The sequence below is a fragment of the Chrysemys picta genome, chromosome 1 (genome assembly GCF_011386835.1).
Source record: "Chrysemys picta bellii isolate R12L10 chromosome 1, ASM1138683v2, whole genome shotgun sequence".
In the NCBI taxonomy this organism is placed as follows: domain Eukaryota; kingdom Metazoa; phylum Chordata; order Testudines; family Emydidae; genus Chrysemys; species Chrysemys picta.
In genome coordinates, this window is record NC_088791.1 from 84,066,086 (window position 1) to 84,093,757 (window position 27,672).

The 27,672-nt window shown below is 43.9% G+C and overlaps 1 protein-coding gene across 1 annotated transcript in view; it reads right to left on the reverse strand.

The window, feature by feature from the left end:
• NTN4 (netrin 4) overlaps nucleotides 1-4,424 on the reverse strand; it is a 148,303-nt gene extending 143,879 nt beyond the window's left edge. The window contains exon 1 of the mRNA XM_065560618.1: nucleotides 4,405-4,424. The gene's annotated coding sequence lies outside the window, so the exon portion shown is untranslated. The remainder of the gene's footprint in view (nucleotides 1-4,404) is intronic.
• Between the last annotated feature and the right edge of the window lie 23,248 nt (nucleotides 4,425-27,672).

The following is a 27,672-nucleotide window of genomic DNA, read 5'->3' on the forward strand; positions in this document are numbered from 1 at the left end:
ACAAGAAAAGAGAACACTATTCCCCCCCGCCCCCCCCTTTTTTTTAAAGGAATTTATATCTAGTGAAAAGTGCCCTGTGACAGCCCTGAAATCCTCTATCCTCACAACTGGGACAGCTGTGATAGTGGTAGCACAAGTATCCCATACAGTGTCTCACCCTCAAGTCACTTCTGCAAGGACCACTTCCAAGGACAAGAGGGTAGTTTAGGCCCCTATCCCATAAAGAGTTACGCTCATGCTTAACTTTAGGAACTGTGAGGAGTCCCATTGAAGCCAATGGACCTATCACTGTGGGCTAAAGATAAGCACATGCATAAGTATTACTGAAGCCTAAGACTTCATACCCAGTTTAGCGCAAACTGCTGAGCCAATTAGTGTACTTAAAAGCTCTATCATAAAATATAACAAAAATTGACAGCATGTGTAAATAATAAGAACACAAGAATGGCCATACTGGGTCAGACCAAAGGTCCAGCTAGCCCAGTATCCTGTTGTCCAACAGTGGCCAATGCCACATGCCCCAGAGGGAGTGAACAGAACAGGTAATCATCACATGATCTATCTCCTGTCACTCATTTCCAGCTTCTGGCAAACAGAGGCTAGGGACACCATCCCTGCCCATCCTGGCTAATAGCCATTGATGGACCTATCCTCCATGAATTTATCCAGTTCTTTTTTGAACCCTGTTATTGTCTTGGCCTTCACAGCATCCTCTGGCAAAGAGTTCCACAGGTTGACTGCGTTGCGTGAAAAAACACTTCCTTTTGTTTTAAACCTGCTGCCTATTAATTTATTTGGGTGACCCCTAGTTCTTGTGTTATGAGAAGGAGTAAATAACACTTCCTTATTCACTTTCTCCAAATCAGTCATGATTTTATAGACCCCTGTCATATCCCCGCCTTAGTCGTCTCTTTTCCAAGCTGAAAAGTCCCAGTCTTCTTAATCTCTCCTCCTACAAAAGCTGTTCCATACCCCTAATCATTTTTGTTGCCCTTTTTGGAACCTTTTCCAATTCTAATATATCTTTTTTGAGATGGGGCGACCATATCTGCATGCAGTATTCAAGATGTAGGCATACTGTGGATTTATGTAGCGGCAATACGATATTTTCTGTCTTATTATCCATCCCTTTCTTAATGATTCCCCAACATTCTGTTTGCTTTTTTGACTGCCGCTGCACTTTGAGTGGATGTTTTCAAAGCATTATCCACAATGATTCCACGATCTCTTTCTTTGAGTGGTAACAGTTAATTTAGACCCCATCATTTTATATGTATAGCTGGGATTGTGTTTTACAATGGGCATTACTTTGCCTTTATCAACATTGAATTTCAGCTGCCATTTTGTTATCCTGTCACCCAGTTTTGTGAGATCCTTTTGTAGCTTGGGACTTAACTACACCTCTACCTCGATATAATGCTGTCCTTGGGAGCCAAAAAAATCGTACCGCATTATAGGTGAAACCGTGTTATATCGAACTTGCTTTGATCCACCAGAGTGCACAGCCCCTCCCCCCCAGAGCACTGCTTTACCGCATTATATCCGAATTCGTGTTATATAGGGTCGCGTTATAACGGGGTAGAGGTGTATCTTGAGTAGTTTTGTATCATCATCTGCAAATTTTGCCACGTCACTGTTTACCGCTTTTTCCAGATCATTTATGAATATGTTGAATAGCACTGGTCCCCATACAGACCCTTGGGGGGACATCACTATTTATCTCTCTCCATTCTGAAAACTGACCATTTATTCCTACCCTTTATTTCCTATCTTTTAACCAGTTACCAATCACTGAAAGGACCTTCCCTCTTATTCCATTGGTGAGGGAACTTGTCAAAGGCTTTCTGAAGTACACTATATCCACTGGATCCCCCTTGTCCACATTCTTGTTGACCCCCTCAAAGAATTCTAGTAGATTGTAAAGGGAAATCATGCCTCATCAAAAACCATGTTGACTTTTGCCCAACAAATTATTTTTATCTATGTGTCTGACAATTTTATTCTTTACTATAGTTTCAACCAATTTGTCCGGTACTGAAGTCAGGCTTACCGGCCTGCAATTGCTGGGATCATCTCTGGGGCCCTTTTTAAAAATTTGTGCCACATTAGCTATCCTTCAGTCATTTGTTACAGAAGCAGATTTAAATGATAGGTTACAAACTACAGTAGTTAGTAGTTCTGCAATTTCACATTTGAGTTCCTTCAGAACTCTTGGGTGAATGCCATCTGATCTGGTGACTTATTACTGCTTAGTTTATCAATTTGTTCTAAAACCTCCTCTAAGGACACCTCAATCTGGGACAGTTCCTCAGATTTGTCACCTAAAAAGAATGGTTCAGGTTTGGGAATCTCCCTCACATCATCAGCCGTGAAGACTGATGCAAAGAATTCATTTAGTTTCTCTGCAATGGCCTCATCGTCCTTGAGCATCTTGATCATCCATTGGCCCCACAGGTTGTTTAGCAGGCTTCCTGCTTCTGATGAACTCACTTTATGAGTCTTTGGCTAGCCGCTCTTCAAATTCTTTTTTGGCCTTCCTAATGATATTTTTATATTTCATTTGCCAGAGTTTATGCCCCTTTCTATTTTCTTCCCTAGGATTTAACTTCTATTTTTTAAAGGATGACTTTGTCTCTCACTGCTTTTTTTACTTTGTTGTTTAGCCACGGTGGCACTTTTCTGGTTCTCTGTTTTTTAATTTGGGGTATACATTTAAGTTGAGACTTTATTATGGTGTCTTAAACATTTCCATGCAGCTTGCAAGGATTTCACTTTTAGCACTATACCTTTTAATTTCTATTTAACTAACTTCCACATTTTTGTGTAGTACCCCTTTCTGAAATTAAATGCTACAGGATTGGGCTGCTGTAGTGTTTTCCCTGCCACAGGGATATTAAATGTAATTATATTATGGCAGTTTTTCAAAGAGACATTATTAAGGGCACAAGAGCAAACTATCCCACTGCGTAGGAAAGATAGGAAGTATGGCAAGAGACCACCCTGACTTAACCAGGAGATCTTCAATGATCTAAAAATCAGAAAAGAGTCCTACAAAAAGTGGAAACTAGGTCAAATTACAAGGGATGAATATAAACAAACACCACAAGTATGCAGGGACAAAATTAGAAAGGCCAAGGCACAAAAAAAAGAGATCAAACTAGCTAGAGACATAAAGGGTAACAAGAAACATTCTACAAATACATTAGAAGCAAGAGGAAGACCAAGGACAGGGTAGGCCCGTTACTCAATGGCGGGGGGGAGGGGGAAAATAATAACAGAAAATGTGGAAATGGCAGAGGTGCTTCATGATTTCTTTGTTTCGGTTTTCATCAAGAAGGTTGGTAGTGATTGGACATCTAACATAGTTAATACAGAGAAAATGAGGTAGAATCAAAAGCTAAAATAGGGAAAGAACAAGTTAAAAAATACTTAGACAAGTTAGAGGTCTTCAAATCACCAGGGCCTGATGAAATGCATCCTAGAATACTCAAGAAGCAGACTGAGGAGATATCTGAGCCATCAATGATTATCTTTGAAGAGTCATAGAAGACAGGAGAGATTCCAGAAGACTGGAAAAGGGCAAATATAGTGCCAATCTATAAAAAGGGAAATAAGGACAACCTGGGGAATTACAGACCAGTCAGCTTAACTTCTGTACTCAGAGAGATAATGCAGCAAATAATTAAGCAATCAAACATCTAGAAGATATGGTGATAAGTAACAATCAGCATGGATTTGTCAAAAACAGATAGTGTCAAACCAACCTGATAGCTTTCTTTGACAGGGTAACAAGTCTTGTGGATAGGGGGAAAGAAGTATAGGTGGTATATTTTGACTTTACTAAAGCTTTTGATACTGTCTCGCATGACCTTCTCATAAACAAACGAGGGAAATGCAACCTAGATAGAGCTACTAAGGTGGGTGCATAACTGGTTGGAAATCCATTCCCAGAGTAGTTATCAGTGGTTCACAGTCATGCTGGAAGGGCATAACAAGTGGGGTCCCGCAGGGATCAGTTTATACAGCATTATTCATGTATTTATGTTTTAATATGCATGCTCTGATTTATGTCTATGTGATATCTTGTATTATTTACCTGGGAAATGGTAATGTTAAAAATTTGTTAAAAATCACCATCTTGAATGGTGGCTAGTAGCTGTTTGGCAGCCATGTTGACTACCCTTCTCTTTGGAACTTTGGCGCCCTATGTTTGAGTTTAGTGCTCTTCTGTGGAAAGGCGGGAAAAGGACTGGTCAGGTGGTCACTAATCTGCCTAGAAACTAGAGGATATAAAAGCCCCACACACAAGCTCTAGGGTACTGTCCTCCCTAGCGGCAGCCCACACCCGCATAGTCGGATCAGGTACCACCAGAAGATCTGAGAGAAACCACCACAGCTGCTTACCTGAGAAGTGATCCTGATCCTGGTTCAGCAATCATCAAAGGTCTGAGATCCTCCTGCGCCACCTGTCATCCCCAAGCACAGTGGTAGGTTCAGATCCAACATCTCCAGGCCGAGGCAGACGATCAGACGAACTTTGATCTGTAAAGTATAAATACCTTTGTCTGTCATTTGTAGAGGGAGAGGGATCTGGGCTTCATGCCCATGCAAGTCACTGAGATATTTTGCCCATATACTTACCTAATGTTAAATAAAGCACCTTTTTAGTTTACCTTTTCTTGTCCCTTATCTTTATTTGCACTGAGATCAATTAGGTGATAGATCCTAATTCAGGGACAGCCGTACCTGTGACTTCTTAGCAGGGGTCCATAACATCCTTAATTTCTTCCCCCACATTGATACATTGTAACAAGTTCTGGGTCCGGTTCTGTTCAATATCTTCATCAATGATTTAGATAATGGCAGAGAGAGTACACTTCTAAAATTTGCGGATGATACCAAGCTGGGAGGGGTTGCAAGTACTTTGGAGGATAGGATTAAAATTCAGAATGATTTGGACAAACTGGAGAAATGGTATGAAGTAAATAGGATCAAATTCAATAAGGACAAATGCAAAGTACTCCACTTAGGAAGGAGCAATCAGTTGCACACATACAAAATGGGAAATGACTCCCTAGGAGTACTGGGGAAAGGGATCTGGGAGTCATACTGGATCACAAGCTAAATATGAGTGAACAGTGTAACGCTGTTGCAAAAAAAAAAAAAAAAAAGTGAACATCATTCTGGGATGTATTAGCAGGAGTGTTGTAAGCAAGACACAAGAAGTAATTCTTCCGCTCTATTCAGCGCTGATTAGGTCTCAGCTGGAGTATTGTGTCCAGTTCTGAGCGCCATATTTCAGGAAAGATGTGGACAAATTGGAGAAAGTCCAGAGAAGAGCAACAAAAAAAAAAATGATTAAAGGTTTAGAAAACATGACCACATGGTATATTTCAATCAAGCAGCAAACACACCACGAACACACATGCTACAGACAACAAACTTACCCCAAGGGTCACGTAATCATTCCTCCTTCACCTGGAGAACTCCCTCACAAAACTCCCCTATTAGCCGCTCCTGTTCGCAAGAGAATTCCACACACAATTTTCCTTCCTGGGAGAAAGAATGAACTACACCTCTACCCCGATATAACGCGACCCTGTATAACACGAATTCAGATATAATGTGGTAAAGCAGCGCTCCGGCGGATCAAATCAAGTTTGATATAACACGGTTTCACCTATAACTCGGTACAATTTTTTGGCTCCCGAGGACAGCATTATATCGGGGTAGAGGTGTATATAAGACAGATGCTAGTCTTATCAATTAATGCACTTTGAGAAGGCCCTCACATACTGTAGTGAAGGGCACAGTATGAGACCTTGAGTTAAATACAAATAGACCCATGCATTTATTGGCATGAATTGTTGAGAGCTGCCCAGAAAGCTCTAATTGTTTCTGGTGTTGTAAAGCCATTTGTAATACAAGTGAATTATAGGCATAAAAGAATTTACACACCTGAAGGGCAGAATTATTTTAAGGACACTGGGTTGGATTCTCCTTTCAACAGTTTTACATGGTTGTTGCTCCACAGATTTTAATGAAGTCATTCCTGCTTTACCTCAGAGTGGGTGAGACAAATCAAGTCCAAAGTGTATGTGCTAGCAACACAGGACTAGAGGAGGCCAATTGTTGGCGTATCATGTTACACAGAAGCCACTACTCTAAAGACCATACCTGGGGTGGGGCAGATGAAGTCAGGGACACCTAATCTGAAAGTGGGGAACATATTTTACAAACTGTTCTCTGTATCAACAATGTTTATCAATCCTGATAATCTGCCAGTTGAGATAGAATAGCTCCTCAGTGAAGAGGTGGAAAAGCTTTTAGGCTTTGAAACTAAGGTCTGGTCTACACTACAGACCTGTATTAGTATAACTATGTCATTCAGGAGGATGAAAAATCCACACCTCTGAACAATATAGTTACACCAACCTAACCTGCCCCATGTAGACAGCATTATGTCAGCAGGAGAGTTTCTCCCGCTGACATACCTACCGCCTGTTAGGGAGGTGGATTAAGTAAGGCGAAAGAGCTCTCCTGTCGGCTTGGCTTAGAGCAGTGGTTCCCAAACTTTAACAGTCTGTGAACCCCTTTCACTAACACGTCAAGTCTGGTGAACCCCCTCTTAAAAATGAATATTTCCAGGGTTTTTCTCCTTTATTTGAGTATAAATTATAAAAGCAGTGATCTTGGAAATATAAAATTTGTTTTTATGACATGCTTATTACACACTATTTATTATTAATTATTATCATTACAGTATTTTTATTACATTATGAAAATGGCAACACTCTTCCAAGATCTTACTTTCGTAGCTTATATCACTTTGAATAAGCCTGTTATAAGACAAGGCTCCTATGTTTCATCAAGGAGCATCAGATGTGAAACAGCATGAAGGTATTTAAGAAGCCAACTCAGAGAGTTCCTCCTACACAAGCATTCAGGTCTTGAGCAGTCCAGGCAAACAGTGCATGTTACAACAAAGCTTAAACTTGTTCTTCATAATAATTTTAAAAACAATATTAGCAGCCTATTTAATTTTAAAAACAGCAAAAAATATTCACCTCCCTTTCCGTTTCTTATAAGGAGTCTTGAAGTTTAAATCGCATCAGTGTGATAGATATGCTTGCTTTGATCTGCTTAGCTCTTGGAAGTCCAGGGGCTCCGGGCTGCTGGCCCCATACTGCCCTAGAGACACACCCTAGGGACAGCTCTGTCCGCCATTAGGGAATTTTTTCCCGAGAACCCCCTGTAACATTTCGCGAACTCCCAGGGGTTCATGAACCCCAGTTTGGGACCCACTGGCTTAGAGTGTCTTCATTAAAGTGCGGTAGCTGCGCTGATGCAGCATTTTAAGTGTAGATGTGTCCTAAGGAGGGCTCCATGGAAGGATTGTCATCCTTCAGCGGTTTAGGTCACGTTCACAGCAGCTGTCTCCATTTTTTGCCCAAATGGTTTTAAACACAGTACATGTGATTTGACAGTGGGACAGATTTTCAGAAGTAGTCACCTAAATTCTGCATGTTCAGTTTAGACATTCAGCTTCTGCTAAATATTTTGAGTTTGACAAACTGTCATACAAAAAAAGTTGTTTCAAAATTCCAATCAGCTCTCCTGATTATTCCATAATTGTCCACTTGGGGATTTGTTACACCTTTCTCCAGTACTGGCTAGAGTCAGAGACAAGATACTGGCCTAGATGGACTGGCATTCTGATTCGGCATGACAATTCTTATGTTTTTTAATAGTTCCAAGAAGGAAGGCACCAGAAAACTGAAGAGAAAGAAGTTTAACCCAGGGGTTTAGGAAGAAATTAGGAATGAGCCAGGAATTTATTAGGTTTATAAATTTGTAATCTTGGTGATATGAATGTACTTTGGATTTTGCCTAAGGGATGAGATCACAAAACACCTGGAGAGAAGTGAGCTGATTAGAAGCTAGTCAGTGTTGTGTAAGGATGAATTTAGAAATCTAGTGATATGTTTTAAGCAAAAACCGCAGAAATCAGATAGGGTGAAGCAATGGATTGCTAAAAGGAGATTGACTTAGGCTTGGTCTACACTACCCCCCCTAATTCGAACTAAGGTACGCAACTTCAGCTACGTGAATAACGTAGCTGAAGTTCGAAGTACCTTATTTCGAATTAGTTCAAACTTACCTTGGTCCACACTCGGCAGGCAGGCTCCCCCGTCGACTCCGCGGTACTCCTCTCGGCGAGCTGGAGTACCGCAGTCGACGGCGAGCACTTCCGGGTTCGACTTATCGCGTCCAGACTAGACGCGATAAGTCGAACCCAGAAGTTCGATTTCCAGCCGTCGAACTTGCCGGTAAGTGTAGCCAAGGCCTTTGTTATAAAATAGACTAGAACACTCAAGCTGCACTCGTGGGGCATCATTTTTCAATGGATACGCAGATGGATGCAGAGTCACAGTAGTTTAAGGTAAGTTAGAAAGTTAACAAGAGGACCAATGCTGCACAATGCTGAGAGCACCCAGGACTAGATTAAAACACTGCCACTATGGACCCATTCCTAGGGTACTAACTCCTGGAGTCCTGTGATAATTTTTTTTTAAATCTTAGTTTTAATTAAAAATTGTTTCTAACTCTCATAGTTGCAGCACTAATCTTGAAATAATGAACAAAAGCATCTGCCAGAGTCTGCAGAGAGCCTGAAACAATAGCTCTGAGAAGTGTCAACTGCCTACCTCATCTTACTGGGTTGTTAACTCTGAAACCCTGTGCCAAAACTACCCTAACAGAGGGCTCTATGTGTATAGTGCCCTCACTGTAACTAGCCCCTCATGTCTCTGCAGGATATTGTCAGAAGGGGCCCCCATATTCAGAGGGGTGAATAAGGGCTGAGTTCTCCCTCCTCCAGGACGTATCCCAGGCTGCCTGAAGAGATGGACCAGAGGTCCAGGTAGTGCAGAGGCTCACCTGCTCAAACAGCTTTGGTAGGCTCCCATCAACCCAACAAGATAGCTCTTGCTTGAGGAGCCCCTACTGCTACCATCTCTGGGGGTTAGGGCCCTGCTGGAGAAAATCTAGTCAGGACACCAGGGCAGGGCCAAAGGGGATCCAGATGAGGTTGTGCCTCAGTTGCCTTAATCTTACCCTGAGCACACACTGAGGTTCTGCAACATCAAAACACAAACAGGATACTTAAGAAGTGTTGCGCCAGCCAGAGAGGCCATGGTGGATGATGTCACACCAGACAATTGTGTAGTGAAGTTCTCAGATGTGGCTCAGTCCTGTGAATCTACAAAATTCTGTGTGTGGGGGAGGGGGAGGGGGTCCTCCCCGGGGCAATGCCAGATTGGGTCAGGGAGTGTGCCCGTTCACATGTCGATGGAGAGTTTGAGAGCATGGTGTGCTGGGGTGTTTTTGTCCATCCCGGTGACATGGCTGAAGAGCATGCAGTGCCAGTTTTCAGTACAATGATCAACTGAAGGAAGGCCAGATGTCTGCAAGGATTATGACTTTTACAAAGTCAAACCAGTTTATGCTAAGGATTTGGCGCTGACAGCACATAGGGAATGTGCTTAGCTGCTCAGAGTCTGACAGTAAGAGGGCCCAGGTTTCTGACCTGAATAGCGATACAGGTAATATGCAGGTTTGTTAGATCCTGAAGTTTGTCTCAGTGTGAAGACATTTGTGTGTCCATAAGCAAGACAGAGACTTCAAGCAGGAGGCAGTGAGACCAGTTTGTCAAAGAACGTCCTGTTTGCTGCTATCATTTGAACTCTGCTTGCAGCCTAGGTAAATGAACTTATCAACGCTTTCCATGGCATTTGATCACACCTGCACCAGCGGTTCTGGTATCCTAGCTCTGAGGTTCTGGAGTCTTCTGCCATAAGGCATTCAACCCCATAGTGTTGGCAGCATCTTTGAGATCTTTAATTGAAGTGAATTTTCTTCATTTTGGGTTGACTTGAAACTACATTTTCCCATTCTGAACCAATTACAGAACGTTTTGACCAAAATAATGTTTTCATTTTGTTCTCAATTTTTCAAGCAAAACATTTAGCACTTATGTAGCTGTTTGCATCTTCATATCACTGCATAGCATTAATCCTCACAACAGGGAAGGAAGCAGGTAAGTGCTGTATGTATTGTAAAAACGGGGGAAATAGAGAGAAGTTCATTGAACTACCCAGGAGTACACAGTAAGTCAATGGGCAGAGCCAGGATTACAGCTGCAGAACAGAAGTTGGGGGGGGGGGGGGGAATAATTGTGGTACAGTACTTTATGTGGGATTTGTTAGATTATATTTATAATAAAATGCCCCTTTCTGTGCACACTCAACTCCCATTACTCTTTATCTCAAAGCATAAAAGTCTTCATATTTCCATTGGATTGATTATTTCAGTGACTAATGCTTACACCCTGTATATATATCTTCCAAAGAAAAATGTGGGTTTGATTCTGACCTCTCATACTGAGGGGTACTGTACCTTGTAAAAGCAACATTTATTGCAAATTCACAACTGGACTGCATAAAGCAGTACCTTGTAAAATCAGCTAGTGCGAGTGGCTCTGTGTGTATGAAATATGCTTTGGGATTTATGTAAGTATAATAAATTCAAGATTTCTTTAAAGAAGGAAAATAAAGCCAGTAAAGAAACAACTTAGTGTTTCCATAGAAACAACACTGATATTGTTGCTGGGACGTGGGGTTTCTTTACATTGTCATAGGTTCTTGGTGTAAGAATTTTAATTTACGAGTTAAAAGCTTGTGCTAGCTTGTACCCAAGACCTTCTGTAATATTAACTGAATTATGTCAAGCATTTTCTGTCAGCTATGAGATTTGTCATAAATCACAAGAAATCTTGTAATAATGTAGTTCTGGGTTTTATGTCTCCAAAAAGCCCCTTTCATAATGGGAAATACTGACTCTTATGTTCTTTAATGTCTTTCTTTCCTCCCTCCCCTTAGGCTATCCTTTTTTCTTTCTTTCTTTCTTCCCTTTCAGGGGAGTTAGAGCTTTTCCTTTTGAATGACTGGAGAAAAATCAAATATTTAGTTCAAATCCATGTTTGTGTCTTCTCTGTCACTCTGTAATGGGACAATTTCCCAACACCTGCACAAGTGTTTTAATACTTGGGGCCCCATTTCAAATTTGAACACCTCCAATCATTCCACATTTCAGCTGTCAAAGCAGCACTTACGAATCAAAGATAGGTTCACACTGAACATCTGGAATTGAATACTTCTGCACTACATTCACACCTGAATCTCAATCCAGATTTGAATCCAAACTTTGTGGCTCTACAATGACTTATACCAGGGGTCGGCAACGTTCGGCATGCGGTTCGCCAGGGTAAGCACCCTGGCAGGCCGGGCCAATTTAATTTACCTGCTGACGCGGCAGGTTCGGCCGATCGCGGCCCCCACTGGCCGCGGTTCGCCATCCCGGGCCAATGGGGGCGGCGAGAAGCGGCGCGAGCGAGCGATGTGCCCCCATTGGCCCGGGATGGCGAACCGCGGCCAGTGGGGGCCGCGATCGGCCGAACCTGCCGCGTCAGCAGGTAAATAAAACTGGCCCGGCCCGCCAGGGTGCTTACCCTGGCGAGCCGCGTGCCGAACGTTGCCGACCCCTGACTTATACCAACATTGCAGATCCAGACATCCGAAATGTTGTCGAAGTTGATGTGACCTGCTACTTGCAGATTCCCCTAGCGTAAGGCTAATTCATGGGGATCAGAGTCATTCCTATATTCTCTAATAAGGCCAAGAAAGAAACCACCACCTTTCTGACACAAAGGACAGAGAAAAAAAAGTAACATCTGCACAAAACCAAGGAGAAAGAACTAGACTGTGCAATCTGCATACGGGGGAGAGCTTACTCACACAAGCAGGTCCTGGGCATGCTCGCTTTTGTAAGAGTTGCAGAGTTCAGTCTAATGCTCAAATGCAGGCCAACCAAAATAAATGAGGCTTGCAGCATGTCCAAAAAGAAGCCACTGAGAGGACTCCCTTTGGAAGGAAGTCCATACTGGAGGACCCCAGCCAGGAAAGCCCTGCTTTGAGCTGAAGCTAGGGACCAAACACAGATTTGTTTCAGATGACCATAACCGCTAGGCAATGACATAAAGCAAAAGGCAATTGCTTAAGTGTTTATGGCTGTACAGAGGCCAGCCACATCCTGAGCAGCCCCATGTGGCCTGTCTGTGGTGCCATACTACCAATTTCTCCCTTATTCAGGGCCCCTTAACTCACACTTTACAGGTACTGTAATTTAAAACATTCCCCTCCTGGGGTCCCATTTACTTAGTTCTTAAAAACTGTCTTTCCAGGTCCCCAACCTGAGTTCATTCACTCTCTCTCTTTAGGTACGGCAATCCCTAGCCCTTCTTCCCAGACGTAGGCCCCAACTCATAGTCTTTCTGGCTTTACCTGTGTGGAGCTCAGCCCTCTGACTTCTAGGCCTCCAACCCTTCTACTAATCAGTATCTTTAGTAGGAGCTTGGTCTAGTACTTACTGAGCTGAAAGTTAGCCTTCCGGTTCTGGATTCCAGGCCCAAACCTTTCTCTCAGCGAGGGTCTCTAGGACCCAGAGCTCTTCTCTGTTACAACTCCCTTAGCTTCAGAGTCACAATTTCCTGTACTTCCTTCCTTTATTACAGCCTCCTGCTGCACTTCATATGGCAATCATTCTGATCTCTCCCAACTGTGACTTATTCTGTAATCAGGGTTGGCTAGCTCCAGCCTTTAACGGGCAAGCCACCATGATCCTAAATCAGAAAGGGCTTTTTATTAGGGTTGCCAGGTGTCTGATTTTTTACCAGAATGCCTGGTCGGAAAGGGATTCTGGCAGCTCCGGTCAGCACAACTGACTGGGCCGTTAAAGGTCCGGTTGGCGGTGCTAAGGCAGGCTAGTCCCTACCAGTCCCGGCTCCGCGCTGCACCCCGGAAGCGGCCAGCAGGTCCAGCTCCTAGGCGGGGGAGGCACAGGGCTCTGCATGCTGCCCCAGCCCCAAGCACCGGCTCTGCACTCCCATAGGCCGGGAACTGCAGCCAATGGGAGCTGGGGGAGTGGGAGCCGTGCCTGTGGGCGAAAGCAGTGCGCAGAGCCTCGTGGCCCCCATACCTAGGAGCGAGACCAGCTGGCCGCTTCTGGGGCGCAGCACAGTGCCAGGACAGGCAGGGAGCCTGCCTTAGCCCCGCTGCTGACCAGGAGCCACATGAGGTAAGCCCGCGCCCCAACCCTGAGCTCCCCACAAACCCAGAGCCCCCTCCTGCATCCCAAACCCCTCCTCCTCGGCCCCACCCCAGAGCCTGCACCCCCTCCCAAACCCCAAATCCCTGTCTCAACCCACAGCCCCTCCCACATTCCGAATCCCTCGGCCCCACCCCCCAGCCTGGAGTCCCCTCCTGCATCCCAAACTCCTTATCCCCAGCCCCGCCCCAGAGCCCACACTCCTAGCCAGAGCCCTCATCACCTCCTGCATGCCAACTCCCTGTCCCAGCCCAGAGCCCCCTCCCACACCCTAAACCCCTCATTTATGGCCCCACCCCACAGCCTGCACCCCCAGTTAGATCCCTCATCCCCTCCCACACCACAACCCCCCTGCCCAAACCCAGTGAAAGTGAATGAGGGTGGGGAGAGTGAGCCACCAAGGGAGGGGGGGAATGTAGTGAGCAAGGGGCAGGGCCTCGGGGAAGGGGAGGGGCTAGGGTGTTCACTTTTGTGCAATTAGAAAGTTGGCAATCCTACTTTTTATAACAAAACTGAGACCCCATGTTTGATCCTGTAGCATATTGATAGCCAATGCAGGTCTGGAAAAGTAGGAATACTAGGGTTGCCAACCCTCCAGATTGTCATGGAATCTCCAGGAATTAAAGATTAATCTTTAATTAAACATTATGTCATACGATGAAACCTCCAGGAAAATGTCCAACCAAAATTGGCATCCCTAGGATGGAATAACACATTTCCTTGCCTCAGGAAAAGAGCAACTATATTTTGCAATTGTTGCAGCCTCTGAACCAGTTCAAGTGGAAGCCTAATTAGTCTGGCTTTAACTAGCCAAAATGAACACAGGCCAACTTGATAGGGAGTTTGTCTGAGCCCCCCCCCCCCTCCCACCTCCTCCTGGATCTCAGCAAGGGAGACATATACTAGAAACATAATCAACACAGCGGTTTTTCAGCCTAAGCAAATAATTGACTATCATAAACAATCAGTTAAGCTCAGTACCTTATTATTCCCAGAGAGTGCTAAGGTACAGTACATCCCAATTTCAAAATATGAAATCAATAAATTAATGAGTCCATCAGATGTAGAAATCTCCAACATATTCTCCATAGTAGAAACAATAAGAACTCAAATTGCATCTGGTTTGACTTGATTATAATAAATACAGCTTGCTGTTCCATATCAAATAAAAAATGTAAGCATTGCCATGAAAGTTTACCCGACATTTAGGGGTGGGGGCAGTGGAGGGAAGTCAGTCTTGAGGTCTAATATTTCTTGCTTATAAAACAACAGCTGCCATTTTTCAAGTTTATGTTGGCCTCGAAACATTGGGGAGCAAACACATTCTTCACCAGTGGGAGAATGCATTTCTGCAGTTGAGTCATATTTTAAGAACTCAATCACAGCTAAGTCTTCAGGGAAAAAACGAGCATCAGCATTCCCCTTTGGACTTGTCAGGTCCAGAGGTCTCTACAATAGCATTCACAGATGAGCAATTTTCCATTCTGTTCCTTTTCCCTGCTAAACCACACATCTTATTAGCTGCACAAAAATGTGGTGGTCTCTCTCCCATCCCGACCAGAGATTTAAGAGCAAAAGCTGTAGTGAAAACCTATATTACTAAGAGTATTTTGCTCAAATATATTATACTACATTTACCAGCAGGATACCAACGTATTATCCTCAGTTAAAAGTAAGCTACAACTGGAAAAATAAATGACATCTTGTGATGCATAATCATTGCTTTTTCAATGTGTTTGTCTACAATGATTCTGCTTCATCAGTCTATCCCTATTCAGCAAAGCATTTAGCACTGTGCTGAATTGGGACCTTAGGCCTGATGTACCACTGAAGTTCCATTTAAGAACTGACGATGGCTTTTAGGGGGGAATTAAGTGATATGCATAGGCTTTATGCTGGCCCTCTGCAGAGGAGTGAATTACACCCTCTCAGAGCTGGTCAAATACTGTATAATGGATTTCAGCCATTTTTGTTTGTGAATCATTTGTGAACCAATCTTGATTTCTGTGCACTTGTTTGTTGACTAGCTGGGCAAATTATTTTCAGACTCCGGGTGGCTCACAAACTGTTCACTATAAGCACTGACTAATCATTATCTGCAATTCATGATGAGTGAATGCTGACATGGCATTGCTTTTGATCACTCTCTCAATGACTAAACTTTCTAACATGAGAATGACAGATGGTGAATAGTGACTAATGAACACCTGGTTTGAATCCTTGACACTTTCGGGATTCACAAATATTCTGAAAAATTCTGGCAGTTACCCAAATATTTGCAAATCCTGATGAATTTGCCACCATATTTAGCAGGGAATTTAATCTGAATTGTTTATTCACCTATATATTTTTCTGAAGCTGTGTTTTCTATTATACAGCTACTTGCTAATTTGAAAAATTCAGTAATTCTCAGTAGAACCCCAAGTCATAATATGAATCAGTGAGGCTCTCCTATACCTATATTAAATGTTTTAATCTGTAATCTTGAACTGGCTTCGGGGATACATATTTTACTGACTCATTCTCCTTTCCCCATTGTGTTTGAGGAAGTTCTCGCTCTCTCTTTCTTTTTCCCCCATCCCAATCCATGTGGGTGAAATGTTCCCAAGATAGAGCCCTCTCTCTCCCCTAATACATCCTTGGATGATAGTGTTCAGTAGCTACACTAGGTGGTCTATAGGCCACTGAGCTATGGTAGCAGAAAGGCGAGGGGGAGCACCGGTTTGACCAGTACTCACAGTGGTGATCAGCAAGTTGAAACCCTATTTCTTCCTCTGCCTCCCATGTGCAGCACTCAGTCATTAGACATTAGCAACAGTAATGTCAGCTACAACAAGCAGCATAATGGAAGAAGCCCGGCCAAAATGTTGTATCAGTTGAGGCCTTGTGTTTTGGTGTCTAAGTGAGGCAAGATGCATCTAAAAAGGGTATTCTGTATTTTCAGGCCTGGCAAGAAACGCTGAAGATACTCTTCCTGTGACAGTGTATTTTAAGTCAGGCTCTTGTATTAACATCTGTACTAGTTAAAGCTGAAAGAATTTAGTTTACTTTTTTGTCATCTAGCAGCTGGCTGTTTGGGAGAGGAGGGATTTATCTGGAATATCATTCAGCTGGGGAAGTGACGCTAGGCTGATTTGATGCAGGGCTGCATCCTGTTCACTTCATTCGTATGAGAAGCCCCACTGATTTCTATGGATCTACTCCTGTAAGTAAAGCAAGCAGGATTTGCCCCAGGATTGGTTTTGCCTTCTAATGCTCAGGTGCTAGCAGAATTCTGCAGAGTTTGGATTGCAAATAAGGGAGGGGGATGTTAATTTTAGCTTCCCACCCCTAATCCCTCCTCCCCTCCCCGAATAAATTCTTATTCTGATAAAAAAATGTAGGTTTTGTGAATTCTTTTCGAGGCTAGGAGGGAGATTTCCAAATGTACCCAAGAGATTTAGGAGCCTAAGTACCATTTTCAACAATGAATTAGCCATTTAGGCACCTCAATCTCCATGACTTTCAATGAGATTTAAGCTCCTGAATCACCCTTGAAAATTGGGCTAAGAGCTTGTCTTTATAGGGAATTATTATGGAATAGCAATGCCTGAGTAACTCCTGAATAACTCAATGTGCAGATGCTCTTATTCCAATTAGCTTAATCCACTTTAAATTCACACCCTACCTAATTTCGGATTACCTTGCATGTACAAACAAGCCTTTAGATGCTTTTGAAAATATTACCTTAAGGCCTGATTCTGATCTCACTTATGCTAGATTCACACCAGTGTAACTCTATTGATTTCAGAAGAATGAGCCCAGATTTTCACCAGCATAAGTTTTAAAATCAGGGCTTTCTTTCCATGTTAGCAAAGGTATGTTTCTGCACATCCAGCTTATGTTCCACACTGCCCTGTGAAAGTAGAGGAATGACATGCATTTTAACAAGGCATATGTGTGAATTCCATGCAGGATGGGACTAGGAATGCTGCCTACAGGTTTTCTTGTGCAGATATGCATGGGAGCCTTACATCCACCTGAACTCTACTTCTGCTGGGCCATCCCATCTGTTTCTTAATTTTTTTAAATGATTAAAGGATTTAACTAGCACACTAAACCAACAGAAGAGGAAAACGAAAGGTTGATGTTGTCAGATGGAATCTTATGTGTTTTATTCTGCACGCAGTAGGCACAACAGCTCTAGACTTTATATGTTGCTCCACAGGACTCAAGCTCTTGGTAGCTTGATTAGCATTACACCATGAGAAATAAATAGCCGATAATGAGAGGGGTTGAGCTGACGAGGTTCTTGGGCTCTCCTCAGAAATAGAAGTCAGGCAGGGGCAGACTTGGTAGTGGGGTTGGGGCATTTTCTCTCAAGCATGGCAGGGGGGGAGAGAAGAGGAGACCATGCTTCATGAAACTCCTTCCCCAGCAGGACACATCAGCACAGTTGCTTTTCCTCTCTGTGGCTGAAGATGCCTATGCCTGCTCTGCTCCTCTCCCTAATGCCAGCTGGCTCGCTCCTTGGCTGCAGATGTGGCCAGCTCAGGCCACCAAGATATCTGGGGGAGGGAGTGCAGGCCTAAAATAGCAAAAGAATTTCCTTGGCAAGTGCCATTTTAATGCTGTTGCAGGTGTTGGCCTCTTCCAGGTGCAACATTAGAAGATGTCAGTGGTGATGACATTCACCTCACAGCATTGCCCTGCTGTGTGTGCTATTACTCACTTTGGAGGACAATAGTACGATCTATGTGTCTGATACAAAGTTCCTTGAACCCAACGGGAGCCTTTCCATTGACTTCGGATCAGGCTCTGTATTTGGTCATATGACCCATTTTTTACCACTAGGATTTGGAAAAATAAATCCCAACAGATGATAAATCTCTCTCCCCCACAATGGAGCCTGTCATTAGGAGCATCCCTCACTACCAGACTGGTGCCTCCTCCTGGTCACTTTGGGGATTAGCTCAAGGCCAACGCCCCATCTCCAGTTTGCACACTGTTGCTCTGACTCTCCATCTGGTCTGTGGCCCCTCTTCAGCCTCAGGAACTGCCACATCTTCATGACTCAGGTTTCTGGCCTTGCCACCATACATGTTCCTCCCTTCTGGGAGGGGTGAGAGGAAGGACATATCACAGTCTTATTGTCCAGCCACTTCCCCAGAGGCAAGTGTGGGGGGGACAACCCAAGCTCACAGGGGACCTCAGGGCACTCTGCTCAACCCCACAGCCAGCCAAGAGCTCTCTCTTGCTCCCCCAGTTCCTGCCAGCAGCTGCTCTGTCCAAGGTGCTTACAGGTCTCTCAGCCCTCTAGCAACATAGCCCTTACTCCATGAGCTGCCAGCAGCAACTGACCCACTCTGGCCCTGCAACTCCTTTTATGTGAACTCACTGGGCCCTGATTGGTTGCTCCTTGTATCCTCTCCCTGATTGGCTGTGCCCTTATGCAACCTTATGCAGCTGCTTGGAGCACTCACCTCTCCTGCTCCTTCTGAGATAGGGCATAGTTAACCCTTTCTATACCTGTGTGGGATAGGCACCTCATCGCCGAGCCCCTGATGTTTTTGTCATGAACAAGTCATAGTTGTAAGGGTTTTCCAAGAAAACCAGCAGCATTTAGCTAGAAGTGCCTGCTGGCAGCAGCTTGGCATTAGGTTTCTTTGTCAAAGGATGACAGAGCTTAAGTTTTTCAGGAGAAAGTGAAGTCCTTTTGATATAATACTATCATGCCAGGCAGACAGCCCTGCCTGTGTAATCCACTTTGTGCACAATAACACATTGTCGCTTTAGTATTGTTTCCAGCTGAAAAGTGGTTATGTATTGCCTGGCCAAGGAAGTTATCCTGACTGACACATTTAGACATGGGTACTGTGTGTGCTATAGATTCAAAGGCCAATGGAATCCACCAGTTTAAAAAGGGAGGCCTCAGGGGTCTGAGCGCAAGGTCTCTAGGCTCGCAACTTCCTTGCTGTGTAGAAAGGGTACCAGATGCTTCCCATGATATTGTACCCCCACTTCCCCTGGACACTGCTGAGAGCCCTCTGGGAGGTTGGGATCAGTGGCTTTCAGGGTGGCAGTAGGCAGGTGTGGGAGGGCGTGGTTTCAGAAAACCACACATCATTGCGTTGTCTTTGCTTTTTACATGGTATTAGGTATGAGGAAACTGCACTGTCACAGCGGGGTGCCAACTAACCATGCTTACTAACTATATACACACATACATGGCCTAGTTACACATATATACACTGCTGCTCTGTCAGAGTTCTGCTGGCACCAGGAATAGAAGATGGAGGCTCATTAGAGAGCTTCCAAACCATTTAAAGGGATGCTGTCCAATTCCTATACACTGCCAGTCCTCTCTTCACCAACCCTGCAGCCTAAGGCTGTGTTCATTTTTGCATGGCCTCTCTCCACACTATGGAAACTGCCCCTTTGAGGAGGAGGAGGAGGAGGTGTTTCCAGTGATATCAGTGGGCAGAGGAGTCACTGGCTGCGCATCTCTATTAGCGTTACACTGCTAGGGAGTTGAAGGGATGGCAGGGTTTTCCCAGAGCTAGTGCAGAGGAACTCGGCCTCTGAGAGACTGGCCACTGCCTCTAGTACATGAGCCTCTAAGACTTGTAGGTTCAGGGAGGACAACCACTGAATAAACTCTGTGAGGGAAACCTTGGAAAGGGTTCTTCCTTCTCAGTTCCCTCCAATGGGTTTTCAGTGGGGACCAGAGGGGGTGATCTGACCCTAACATACAAGAGGCTCTGGCTGTGTATATGCTTTGTTTAGGCCAAGACTGAGGGTTAAGATCTCCACTCTCCCTAGCATTACAGTTACAGTTTATTAGCTAATAATCAGAGTGGGATGCAAGCTGCAAAATTTGAATCTGGCAAATTGTTTTCACCTGTTGAGGGGAGACTGAGTGCCTGCAATGGCTTGGGGAGGCCTGTTTTTATTAATCAGACACAGTTTCACCCTAGGCTCTAATAGATGTGATTGTACATTTCTTTGCATTTTATAACTCAAAGTGACAACTATAATAGAATAATTGTATTATTTAATTATAATAACAGCGTGATGTAATAATATAGGCTCCCTGCACAGGAGCACAGTTCAGCACGTATTTAAAGTTAAACATGAATTGATGTACTTTCCTGACTAGGGATGGGCGGAAGTGTGATGAAGTGGGAATTTTCTGTAGTATTTTTATGAGTTCTATTTGTGCCTTAAGTTTCCCCCTATATGTTGCATGGCTACCTGGTGTGGGTAGTGGGAGGACTAAGTTTGCGCTCAGCATAGACTAAAAGACAAAGGTGTGTCTGTCACCTCCCTGTCTGGGTGGAATGAAGAGTCCATCAAGAACTGGTTGAAACTGACCCAGATCAACAAGGTGGCCCGAGAGACAATGCTAGCTCCAATGACTCATGGATTGCCCTGTCTCTCAGCAGGAAAGCTGAACAGAGACACCAGCTTCAGAACAAAGGACTGGAATGTGTGAGGCAGGAGAAGCTGGGAGCTCTCTCAGCTGGGAACTGACACAGGCCTTGGCTACACTTACCGGCAAGTTCGACGGCTGGAAATCGAACTTCTGGGTTCGACTTATCGCGTCTAGTCTGGACGCGATAAGTCGAACCCGGAAGTGCTCGCCGTCGACTGCGGTACTCCAGCTCGCCGAGAGGAGTACCGCGGAGTCGACGGGGGAGCCTGCCTGCCGAGTGTGGACCAAGGTAAGTTTGAACTAATTCGAAATAAGGTACTTCGAACTTCAGCTACGTTATTCACGTAGCTGAAGTTGCGTACCTTAGTTCGAATTAGGGGGGGTAGTGTAGACCAAGCCACAGAGAGAGAGAGAGCGAGGGAGAGGGAGAGCCTAAAAATGGAGTTTTGTTACAGCTTGTCTGGGGCTCTGAGCTGACCAAAATGGACTGTGCTTTAACCTGCATTTATCTGTGCTAACCTAATGCTATGCTAACCCAATGCTGTGTTCCAGTTGACGACTAAACCCTACTGTTTTGGAAAAAAAGAAATGCTGCCTGAGTATCTCTGTGAATACTTGGTGAGATGCATTAATCCCTGAAGAGTGTACAAATCTCTACCAAGAGTCTGGCTCAGTTGGACTCACCAACTAGACCTCACAGTGTGAAGCAGGAGTGCTGAAGCCCAGAGGTTCAGTTTCCAGTGGTGGGGAGACCACCTGGCCTACCCTGCAGGAAAAGCAAAAACCCACCTCTTTGAGTCTTGCACATGGAAGGGGCTCCTGCTAGAACCTGTTCCAAAGCTGGAGTGTAGCACTGATCTTGTGGATCCGGGACAATAAGCACTTAACTATGGAGCTCATCACAGTTTGCCAATCATGGTTTTGGAGGATATTGTGAAAAAACATTTCCTGCTAGTTTTTGTTTGTTTTTTCAATGAAAAACGGAAACTTAATTTTTTTTTTCAGTTTTTGAAAAACTTTGTCAGTAAAAAATATTTGATTGGAGGGAGGGGGAATAATCAGTTTTCAAAAACCAAAAATATTTAGTGAAAATTGAACCAAAAACTGAAAACGTTTATCAAACAGCAACATTTTTACTGAAAATTTTGGTTTAAACATTGGGAAACAGTGACCAAAATGAACAATTTAAATTTTGCACAAAAAGCCATTTTTCACTGAAAAAATGTTTTGATGAAAAAATTTCAACCAGCTCTGTTTGTTTTCCTGAATCAGGCTCATAATAATGAATAAATCAGCTCTCCAGTGGGGCTTCCTTTCTTTTTAGATATTGTGATAGACCCAGGCCAGTTGGGAACAGCAGAGTAGCAGAAGGGAGATATACTGGCCACTGGATAAGTAGTTTTCTGTTCCCTGAATGACCAGAGCAGGGGCTGCTCCAGGCTAATAGACCACCTGACTCCGATTAACCTGCTAAGAGTCAGGTGAGGCAGTTAAGCACCTGACTCTAATTAAGGCCCCTCTGATGCTATAAAAGGGCTCACTCCAGTCAAGCCAGGGAGCTAGAGGAGAGGAAGTGTGTGAGGAACTGGGAGCAAGAGGTGTGCAAGGAGCTGAGAGTGAGTAGGTGTACTGCTGGAGGACTGAGAAGTACAAGCGTTATCAAACATCAGGAGGAAGATCTGGTGGTGAGGACAAAGACGGTGTTGGAAGGAGGCCATGGGGAAGTAGCCCAGGGAGTTGTAGGTGTTGTGCAACTGTACTAGGAGGCACTCTAAACAGCTGTAGTCCACAGGGTCCTGGGCTGGAACCCGGAGTAGAGGGCAGGCCTGGGTTCCCCCCCATATCTCCCAACTCCTGATCAAACACAAGAGGAATCAACCTGGACTATAGCTTCTACCAGAGGGGAAGGTCTCCGGACTGTTTCCTGACCCACAGGGTGAATCTGTGAAGTGAGCAAATCCGCCAATTAGCGCAGGACCCACCAAAGTAGAGGAGGGACTTTGTCACAATATATGAAGTCACAACATCATGCCCCTTCCATTTCTTTTTTATATTTGTTGTACAGTAGAATAATAGTTTTGCTAGATTTGTAGTAGAACATGCCCTGGGCTACAGGGCCGGTGCAACCCATTAGGTGACCTAGGTGGTTGCCTAGGGCTCTAGCATTTGGGGTCGGCATTTTGGGTCCTTTGGTGGTGACCGTGGCGGCCGGATCTTCAGTTGCTCTGGTTTTTGTCGGCATTTAGGCAGAGGGAGCTGGGGCAGGGGGGCGCGGAGAGGGCTGCCTGCAGCAAGTAAGGGGGGGGGGGGGGTCGGCACACAGGGGAACTCCCTGCCCCAGCTCACCTCTGCTCCGCTTCCTCCCCTGAACATGCCACCCCACTCTGCTTCTCTCCCTCCCAGGCTTGCGGCGCCAAACAGCTGATTGGTGCCGCAAGCCTGGGAGGCGGGAGAAGTGGAGTGGCGACGGTGTCCTCGGGGAGGAGGCGGAGCAGAAGTGAGCTGGGGTGGGGAGCTGCTGCATGGCTCCCCGGGCTGGGGGAGCTGCCACGGGGGGTGCCTTAGGGCGGGGGGGGGGAGGGTGGAGAGCTGCCACAGGGCTCGGGGGGGCGGGGGGGCACAAGGTGGAAGTTTCGCCTAGGGCGCAAAACATCCTTGCACCCTCCCTGCTGGGCCAAGTTCTACACAGAGTTGCATTGGTGTAAAACTGGAATAACATCACCACCAATGTATATCCAGCATAAGAGCTGTATTTGCCCCATTTTCAAAAGTTGCTCAGGCAGTAGTAATGGTAGCAAAATACCCATGTGCAGCTGTAATAGGAGCCGCATACAGTATGCCTGCCTGGTGGTGGTTGCTGACTGCATTGGACATGTCATAACATACTCTATCATTAAGCAACTGCTTTTGATATGACATGGCAAGAGAGTGAGTTTGAACAGCAAAAAAAAATCAAAAGCTCATGCCCAAAACAAACAAAACAAACCCTCTTTCAAGGGTAATACTTGGAGAAATGTTATCAGGAACTTGCTAATGCCTCTGTTTGGAACGATTCAGGTAGCAAGATACATGTCCCACCCAAAACCATCCTCACTCTGAGGTATACATACTTTCCCAAACATACTTTGGCTCATCTGAAATCCTGGTTACCTAGTGTAATAGCAAAGCTAGTTTGTAATTTTGGTGTCAAGCTCTGAGTACTACTATGATATTATCTTTTCATATTATCTGTTTCTTTTTCTTTCTGTGTTTAAGAATACTCCTCATTTCAGAAAGAGAAAAAGTTCCTTTATTTGTAAGGTTCTGGTGATCGACAGAATGTATTTATTAGTGTACTTTTAAGATTGCCATGGGTGCCCAGTTTTGGATGGGTGCTCATATATTGTAGATAAGTGGAAATAATAAATAAATATTAGAGCATTGCATATCAGGTGAACCTGTCATTACAATTTACTATCATTATGCTGGGCCACTGCCATGTTCAATCAAATATTCTAGATATTATAGTAAACAAGGGAAAACATAAGCTAAGCTCTGGTAATTATGTACATTGCTCACAAAGAAGAGAGAGAGCTTCTTTTAATGTTAAAATGGAAACATGAGAGTTTCTGCCTATGTAGTATCAGGACTTGGCTGTAAGTTGCATGCTGATATTCCTAGCATTATGTAAACAGAATTAGACTTTGCTTGCAAAATCTTGATTTTTATTTTGTGGTCTTTAGCAAATAACACTAATGGCTTTTGCTGATTCCCAGCTGGTGAAGAGCCAAAAAGTTGACACAGTAAAAATGCCTGATGATTACTTCTCTTTGCAAAGAGTTAAAAGACAGAATTGTGCTCATTTTGGTGTGCTGGAGTTTGCATGAACACTTTTCTTTGGTTTATATCTGTCAGTTTGACCCCCTCACCTTTGCTTTGAGTTTCAGTGAACCCAAAATGGAACCTAGTTGAAACGATGAGATAGTCGAGGTTTCAACACAAAACCACCAAGTGGCCCAAGTTTGCTGGAAACTGGACTCGGATTTTCTGAAAAGGTTCATGAACCCTAGTAAATGTTTGGCCACATCTGAGCTGAGTTTCATATTTGTAACAAAACCAGGTGAGTTTCATATGCTTTGGGGCTTTGTAACAAATGTTTTGCTGCATAGCTTTTAAATAAACATGTTCTAACCTCTCCTCTAGTTACAGAGCATTAGTCTTCAATGAGAGTGCCTCTTGGGGTTGGTGTTTCTTTACAGCCCTAAGCTGTTTCCAAAACCCACAGAAGGCCAAATTCTGTTCTGTTACACTGCTGTAAATCCAGCGTAATTCCATCAGTTCCGCTGAAGCCATATTTAACTGGTGGAAAGGTCTCAGGCTGGCCTTCTACAGAAAGGTGAGTCATTCACACCACAGAAAGTGGATAATGGTAGCACAATTAAGTGAATCTAAGGATTTCATATCTGAGCAGGAGTGCAAGGGGAATTTAGGTAGGCAGAATGTCTCCATGCTGGAATTTAACCAGGGCACTGTGGTTAGCATCCCTTCTCTAGCAAAAAGGGCTATTACTGACCATAAGTGAGCTGGATCTTATTTTTCTATCTCATTCAAGAGAGGATCTCCAGCAGCACAGCATTTGCTCACACCATTTTATTATTTATTCATAGAGGGGGGATACTGAAATCCACCCCGTGCAGAGAGCCAGCACAGGCCCATGCATCACTTAAATTCCTCCTAAATCCTACCTTGAGGACTTACGTGGTACTTCAATGGTGACCAGGCCTTGTACTGGCCCTCTCCATAGGGATGGATTTCACCCTCAACACCTAGAAGTGTGCTAGGTGCCACGCAGACAAATAAAAGAGGCGCTGTTCCTGCCCTTTAGAGCTGTCAAATTAGACTGGGGCATTGGTTCAATATTGATTTAGAGGGAAAGAATCACCTATTGAATTTCCCAGACCACTCCCCAGAGCACCATGGTGTTTTCCAGTACTTCCCACCCAAACACTGACCAGGCCTGAACATGCTTTACTTGTGAGATCCGAGGAGCAAAAAGCCTGAGGTTGAATTATCACTATTGCATAGTGTGAGTCCAAATTTGGAAACAATGATACATGCATAGCCCCGCATTTAAAAGCAGTATGTAAACTGACTTAGACTTTGCTTGCAAAAACTTGATCTTTCTTTATGATAAGGTTAGAGAAAGGGATGGGGGAACATACAGTAGATGCGAAAGCTTTTGTAAGTTAAAGGAACTTTAAAAACAAATGTTTAATTACTTTCTGTAAAATATGTCAGACTACAAGCTTAGACATCAGCTCCTGATCAAACACAAACTATACACTGACATGGGTATTAAGTTCCAGAGGTTGCAGTGTCTTTAGTCATAGCTGCATGAGAAAGCCATGGATGGCCTAAAAACCAGAATTCTGCAACTCTGTGCAACAAACACATTGCTTGAAATGTATACCAGTATGGCCCCCTTTCCAATGACCATCAGTTCCAGCAATTATCACCCTTAGTGAGAACTCTGAGCTAACTAGAATTCCCTCATCTGTATTTCCTCTTGAGAGAGCAGACATTCACCTCTTTCTAATTTTATCTTCCTTTCCTTTGCTAACTTATCTGAAGATGTTTGGGGGATGGGGTGAGGAATGAACCTTCCAATTGATGAACAAGAGACAAGATTTGATTATCCAAAACTATCCAGACTTTTGTTGCTAAATCATATCATTAAGGCTAAAATACTCACACACTGTTTTCATTATTCTAGTGAGAATTATTTGCTATGTACTTATAAAGAGCGGTCTGAAAAGTATTTCCCCCTATATATAATGAGCAGGGATTTTTGTGTGTGTAAAGACTCTACAGACTACAGATGTGATTTTGCAGTTCTTGCCTCAGACAGATTAAGAGAGAAATATCTTAATCCTGAAAGGTATCTAAAATGTTATAAAAGGGGTTAGAAATGACAATGAGAACTTAGGGCTGTCCCATTTTTCTTGAAACTCATTCAGACAGTTACAATGAAAGAAATGCTTTAACTTCTGTAAGGAGTGTTTAATGGTCTTGGAAGAAAGTGCACAAAAGCTAAAAACATCTCCTGGAGAGTTTAAAACCCACCCTCCTTTAAAGATTTTTTTTTCCCTATTGAAAAGTACTTTCAGAGGAGCACATTCAAGTGGTGGTCTGTAGAGGCTTTTCATAAGTAATTAGAAGTTTTTCTGTAGAGCCACCATATCATAAAGTGGTGGTGGTGGGGAGAAGCCCTTCCCCCAGAAATTGGTCTTTCTATGCTAAAGCACATGTACATGCAGTAACTGTAACTTGTGCATATACCAATAGACATAACATCTGCTTCTCACTATGAATAGTTTCCCAAGGCTCATCAGGCAATTCACTATTGGTCACATTTGTCTTGTGGTTTTGTGCTGACCACAGACTTTAGGCTTCTGATCTTATTTCCATCTCACTTGCAAATCCTTTGTCTGAAGCACAATGAGGTGGCTATTGGTGCAGATCATTTGTTTTGAAATTATAAAATAGTGTCCCTGGTGCTTGCACCTAAGACACTAACAGTTGCTCAGACATGCAACTCTACAATCTTTGTTCTTTGGATCTTTTTCTTTGGGTTATTTTTGGCCTGGTTGAGTTTTGCATTTTCCCTCTTTCAGTCTCTTTGACTCCACTTCAGCTTTTATGCTACAACCTGAACAAGACACTTTGAAATGAAGTTTGTTTTCTAGTTAGGGCTGTAGTGCTGTAAGATGCTGCACCACCAAGTAAAGCCTGTCTATCTGAGAGTGCAGAAATCAATTTCAAATGATAGTTTGTATCAACAATCCAATGCCTTTGAAACCAGAGGCTGATGGCCTTCAAAACCTGACTGATAGCAATATGAGTAACTTTAGGAAAATGAGGAATCTTTAGGAAAATGAATGATTTCCTTCTTAGAGGAAGCCTCAAAAGGTCAGGAGATGATTATATCCAAACTGGTTTCTCATTCCTTGAACAGAGTAGCTCCTTGGGAACCGGATATTGGTGCCTGGGCTGAG